We start from the raw sequence: 6,488 nt of genomic DNA on the forward strand, positions 1-6,488 counted from the left end.
AAACTGGATTAAATGGCAGTCCTCTGAATTTCAGAAACAAAAAAAACCTCTCCAAAAAGAAAAAAAAAAGGAAAGAAAGAAAGAAAAGAAAAAAGAATTCTTATAAACTGGTTCTACAGGATTAAATGCAGTCAGTGCATAGTGTATTTTATTTATTTATTTATTTTTATGAGAGATTTTCCTTTTCTTCTGTCACTTGTAAACTGGATTAAATGGCAGTCCTCTGAATTTCAGAAATGTGGAAATACTGTCATTTAATTTACAATCAGGATAAATTACATTAAACTAAGAGGCAAGGGATCAGGGTTCTGGTTGCCATCCTACACAGTGAGATCTTGAATAATTCTTCCAACATCTTGATACCAGAATCACCATCACAGAATGAAAGAGGTTGAATCAGAGCATCTTGAATGTCCTTTCCAGCTCTGTTATTTTGTAATGCTGTGGATTCAGAATAACATGTTCCAGGCTGTTTGGGCTCAGGGATCTTAGAGCCTTATTCAATGTAGCATACTTTTTAAATGTCTGCTTTTTTTGAGTCTTATTCTTATTAAAATAATTGATATTATTCTTAATAAAAAAATTGATATCCTCCCCCCACCAGGGGGTTCTGTGTATTTAAATACATGATCCTATTTAACAACGATAAAAAATTTTCTTGAGGATTTATTTTTCATTTCTGGCTTTATTTTTTTTTCAGCTTCCTTTTTAAATTTATCCAAGACTTCTTCTGGAGTTGTAGAAGCCAAAAGCTTTATCACCTTTTCATGAGATTTACCACCCTTATCCAAAACCACATCACTCTTCCTGAGTTCTAGGACCTTGGACAGGTATCGGCAGAGCTCAGCATTAGCCTCTCCTTCTGTGGGGGTGCTGCGATAGCGACATTTACCGCTTCAGTTGTCAGATCTGTTACTGCATTCCGCTTGGAGCCAGGTTTCGCGTGAATGGCTATGGTGACACAGCCTTTAGGATCAACAACCATGGACCTAAAGGAGGAGGTGATCTCTCTGGTTCCTTGTTCTGGTTTTTCCCCTTGTTCCTCGCACCAGCTTTCTTAGGCATCTCGGCGCCACGAGGGAGCCGAACACAGGCCCCAGCTCCGAGTACTGCTCAGAACCGCCTCAACGGGAAACCCAACCCGAGCATCCCCGCCTTGGGAGGCGGCGCCAAGCCCGCATAGTGCATTTTAAATAATTATTTTATTTAACTTTATTTATGTATGTATTTATTTTAATTTGAGCAGAGTGAGAGAAAGAGGGAAAAAGTGAGAAGGCAAGCTGCCAGGTCCAGGACTTGAACCATGGTCGGCCATATGGGAGTCCAGCGCCCCTAACCACTGGCCACCTGCTGGCCCCCATAGTGTGAACATTTATTTATTTATTTATTTATTCATCCATTTATTTTAATTTGAACCAGAGAGAGAGGGAGAGTGAGAAAGCGAGTCACCAGGTCCAGGACTCAAACCATGGTCAGCCATGTGGGAGTGTCCAGGGTCTTAAGCACCTCACCACCTGCTGGTCCCCTATTGTGAGTATTTTAACACAGTTTAAAGCTTAAAGACAGCATCATAAGACTAGAAATAACATGCAAAGATACCTGCGTTTCTTTTTCTTAAAGGTAAATGAGTTTCAATTAAGCCATTTCAAATGGAAGATGATCAATTTTACCTGTTTAAAACCAACAGAAAATCTATAACCCTAAGGAGGAAGATTTTCTCTTAATAATCCACTGTCTAGAAAGCCCTTCTGTTACTACTATCTCTGTTTGGAAAGATATTAGACAGAGAATGAACAGAGTCACCAGAGAGTCACCCTTCTTCCGTTTCCATTATCCACAGATCTGACTAATTTTCTTTAAAATGTCACTCTAATTTGTTCGTCTTTGTCACACTTCCCGTGTTTATATTTAGACCCTCCTAATTTTTAATCTGGATTACTGTAATTGTCTCTGAATTCATGAGCTCTAATTCAATGGTACATGTAGAAAAATGGGACTCAGTATAAACTCTAATATTCCCAGACCCTCCTAGCACATTATAAAAATTATCAGTCTCTTACAAACACAGGAAAGAAGACTGACTAGCAGCTGTCTAGCAGACATGTGTAGGATGTTAGAGAGGGGGGGAAAGCTCACACAATGTTGGACCTGATGTTATGAAGACTTAAAGAAAGATATCTTGGTACCACAGATAATATAGTTTCTGTATTCCTGCAGAGTTCTATAGACTTAGGAGAAAGATTTGACGGTAATGGGGATCTAATCACAGGCTGTGCCTACTCTGCTTGTCTCTATATTAGCTAGGGCCTGCTACTTCTTTTTTCAATCTAGCTCTCAGCATTTTTCTTGGTCATATGACTGAATTCACACAGTGTGGCCATACTGTCTACTTCAGATGCATCCACTTAGTTTTTCTACTGTTTGGTCTCACCCTCCTTCAGTTCATCCTTTACACTGTCGCTGATGTGACTTTTTTCTAAAATGCCAATATTTTACACTTCCCACTTCATATTTTTCAGTGACACCCCACTTCCTTAGAGTTCTATCCAAACTTCTTGTTCAAGTAGAGAAGACCTTTTATGATCCAGCTCTTGCTTACCTCATCTGCTTCTCCCTTATTAGCCTTTTTGAGTTTACTGTCGTCTTTGCATTGTTTACTGGTATACCTCATGCAACTTGGCTCATTCCAGATTATCCCAAGAGCCCCCCACCCCCACCTGGAAAGCCATTGCTAATCCCCTTCCCACTCTTGATTATTCTGATCTCATAGGGGGTTGCAGTCTTTGCTTTTCTGAATTCCCACAGAATCCTGAATTTATTTCTATCATAGCATCCATCAGGCTTACTGTAATTATTAGTTTTATGCTTGTACTTCTCACTAGGAATTAAGTATATATTGAAAAAATATAGGTAGAGCTAGAACCAAGAATGAACCAGACTTGAAGGCCAATATTAACATGAGGTCAGGAGTCAGAAGTCCATTGAGAAGTCTGAGAATGTCACAGACATGAATGTCATATATCTTGACAGTGCAGTGGTATAACTAGGCAAATGGTCAGAAATCTAGGGGAAACAGATCTTACAGATTAGGACAAGACAAGACTGATGATGTAAAGGCTTGGTAAGTAGGAGAAAAAGGAACTAGCAATAGGTCAGGAATAAGAAGTCAGTCCACAGCAGAAGAGAGAACAGATTCATGGAAGAGAACCTTGATTCTGAGGTAGAGTCTGACTTATCAGAAGATTCTTGATGTTCCTCATTATTGCAGATATTAATGTCATGCTGATTTAGTCTGGGCCTGTAGGATGGCATTTGTACTTGGCTAGAGGCAATCTAAGTGTAGTGAGTAGGAACATATATGGATTACTAGAGTGCTAGAGTGCTATGATTTTTTTTTCTCTTTTTGTAGAAGTGTGTGTGTGTGTGTGTTTTTTTGTTGTTGTTGTTTTTTTTTTTGTTTTTTGTTTTTTTTTTTTTTTTTTTTGCTATAGGGCACATGCGCTCACCAGACAGACAGAGAGAGACAGAGAAACAGAAAGCGAGAAATCACCCACCAGGGGGGATGGGCATGCCACAATCCCTTCTCCTCCATTCTCCTCTTGGGATCTTGGGCTTGCACACACATACACCTGGTGTGAGTTTAAGCCACCGGGTCCGGGACTTGAACCGCGGTCGACTACATGGTAGTCCAGCGACATAGCCATTACACTAACTGCTGATCCCTAGAGTGCTATGATATTACTTATGGTTCTTTTACTTGTTTTATAATCTCTTTTAAACCTGTCTGTTGTCTCTATCAGAGCAGGTACTGTGATTGTTTATCCTCAGACTACCTATCACACATAATGTGGTGCTTGGCAAATATCTGGAAACTCAGTAGTACATAATGGGTTAAACTAAACCAGTTAGACTTGATGTTATCAATGTCCCCTGGTGATATTTGACTGGTTCTAGTGATTCTAAAATGTTCATCTAGGCCATACGAAGATTCTCAAAAATGTTCATTTAGGCTAGCCACTGTTCTTTTTCTGTATAATTAAATACTTGAGATCTGAATGATCCTGGAAAATAAGTAATGCTCTGAAGAGATACACTGATCTCTAAAGAGATACACTGATCTCTAAAGAGTAAAAGAAAAAGTACATTTGGACAAGAACCCTTTAAGAGTTGCCTATGGTGTGAAGATATCAGATGGTACATTCATAAATGGACCAGCAACTGTCATTGGTGGAGTATGTTTAAGATCAAATACTATTTAACATTCCATTACTAAAAAAATAAAGCGTAGAAAAATTTGGAAACTCAAGTTGCTTACTGATTTTTTGATAAAATATTCTTCTGCCTTGAGAACTATACACCTCTGTGGCTGAAAGGATCCTTTAGACAGTACAACCGTTACCTCAAGTGCTGTTTTTAGAATCTTACATAATATGCACTTTTGATTCAATATAAAATTTAATCCTGACTGATGAGTACTGGAGCCTCACAAGGGATTGTTCACATTTTCTGTTATTTTGTTTTGTTTTGTTTTGTTTTGTTTTGTTTTGTTTTGTTTTGTTTTGTTTTGTTTTGTTTTGTTTTGTTTTGTTTTGTTTTGTTTTGTTTTGTTTTGTTTTGTTTTGTTTTGTTTTGTTTTGTTTTGTTTTGTTTTGTTTTGTTTTGTTTTGTTTTGTTTTGTTTTGTTTTGTTTTGTTTTGTTTTGTTTTGTTTTGTTTTGTTTTGTTTTGTTTTGTTTTGTTTTGTTTTTCCCCTAACCTACTTCCACAGCAAATGAAGTCAAAACTTGTTTGGTTCTCCTACTTGCTTTAGTTATTTTTTTCTTCTTGCTAAGCCATGAGAATGGCCAAAATCTACAGTTTTCAGGGTTGATACTGTAGAGAGTGAGTTTGAAATTAAGAATTAAGTTTTTAAGTCTGGACATTTGAGACAAAAATAACTTAATTTAATCTATTTGATTCTAGTTCTCGAGTTTATCATTAAAAAAATCAGATTTTTTACCTGCTGGATTTTTCTGTTTACCCTTTGCTCCTCCTTGTCAGACAAAATTCCAAGTGGATTTGGAGTCCAAGGTCTTAGGATGGAGTCTCGGCTCCAGTGTTCATTAGCTATGTGACTGTGGGTGATGGCCAGAGGCTTAGTGTTCTTATTTGAAAATAAGAATAAAAATCTCTGCTCTGTGTGAATTAGATGAAATGTTGTGTGTCAAGACGTGTTGAGAGCACTATCCTTACCTGCATTTTTGCTTTATTTGTTTATACAGTTCTTTGAAACTTAATGCTTCTACGGTCTTAACTTTTATATATGCAATCTTAATGCAAAATGCAGGGGCTGGCTAGTGGTGCAGTGGTAAAATGAATGCTCTACAAGATTGAGCCATAAGGGAAGGTTCTGAGTTTGCATATGGAGATGCCCCTGAGTATGCTGAGCACACCAGAGCTTGTGATCTGGGGTTGGCTGAGCATCAAGACCCTGCTGGAAGTGTTCTCTCTCTATTTCTATCTCTCTCACTCATGGAAGAAATAAACTTAAAAAAATATAATTATGGGGTACCATCACAATAAAAAATGTCATTGACAATTCAATAATTATTAACCCCCAAAGAGCCAGTAGAACTATTATTGAATGTGCACAATATAATTTAATATTTAGTGTCAAAGAAGATAAATATGTCTATGTCCTTGATTTGATTATTACATGCTGTATAAATGCTACAAAAACCATACGGGAACCACTCAACAAAGATGCATGTTGATTATATGTAGGCCAGAAATCACAATAAAAAATAAATTTAAAAAATGCAATTAAATGTAACCAAAGACAAAAAATAAAAATCACAACCACCACCACCATTAACATAGCACAAGGAATACAGGAATGAAAACAGTACAGGCCACGAGGAAGACCCTCTATTAAATGTAAGAGAAAATATGCACAAGGCCAATGTTGCTCATTGATTCAACAGAAAGCTATATCATTAAGATAAAGGGATTGAATAAATAGTCAGTCAGTTTCCACTTCCTGAAAACCTTATGAAGTTCTTTCTTCTTGCTTGATACTGTACTAAGCACTAATGATACAAAATAAATAAAATATAGGCCCTGTTTTTAAATCGTTTACAGACGAATAAGGCAGACAGATGAGTAGACAAACATGATAAAAGAATGTTAGCACTAAGATAGGTGTCTGCCCAGGTCTCTTCCAATTCTAATGTTCTGTTGTTTTAAATTTTTGAAAGGGTTAAATTATTGACAAGGCACAATTTAACTTCCTGGCAATTTTGTCAGGGCTCTTGTTGTACAGGGACCTTCCTATTAACCACTGAAACTAATTCCCTGCATTCTTCACTGCTGATTTTAGGTATTTATTTCACATAGTGCAAGGAACTTCCTAATCTAAAAAGGGATTATTTTAATAAAATTGACCTGCATTTTTAAATTGTCATATGTCACCCCAAATTTACAAATATAATACAACTATAAAAATGACAA

General features: G+C 37.0%; 1 pseudogene; it reads right to left on the reverse strand.

Annotated features, from left to right (window-relative positions):
• Positions 1-607: 607 nt before the first annotated feature.
• LOC102489987 (UPF0235 protein C15orf40 homolog) lies at positions 608-1,162 on the reverse strand (annotated as a pseudogene).
• Between the last annotated feature and the right edge of the window lie 5,326 nt (positions 1,163-6,488).

Source organism: Tupaia chinensis, unplaced genomic scaffold (assembly GCF_000334495.1).
Source record: "Tupaia chinensis unplaced genomic scaffold, TupChi_1.0 Scaffold000710_1, whole genome shotgun sequence".
NCBI lineage: Eukaryota > Metazoa > Chordata > Mammalia > Scandentia > Tupaiidae > Tupaia > Tupaia belangeri.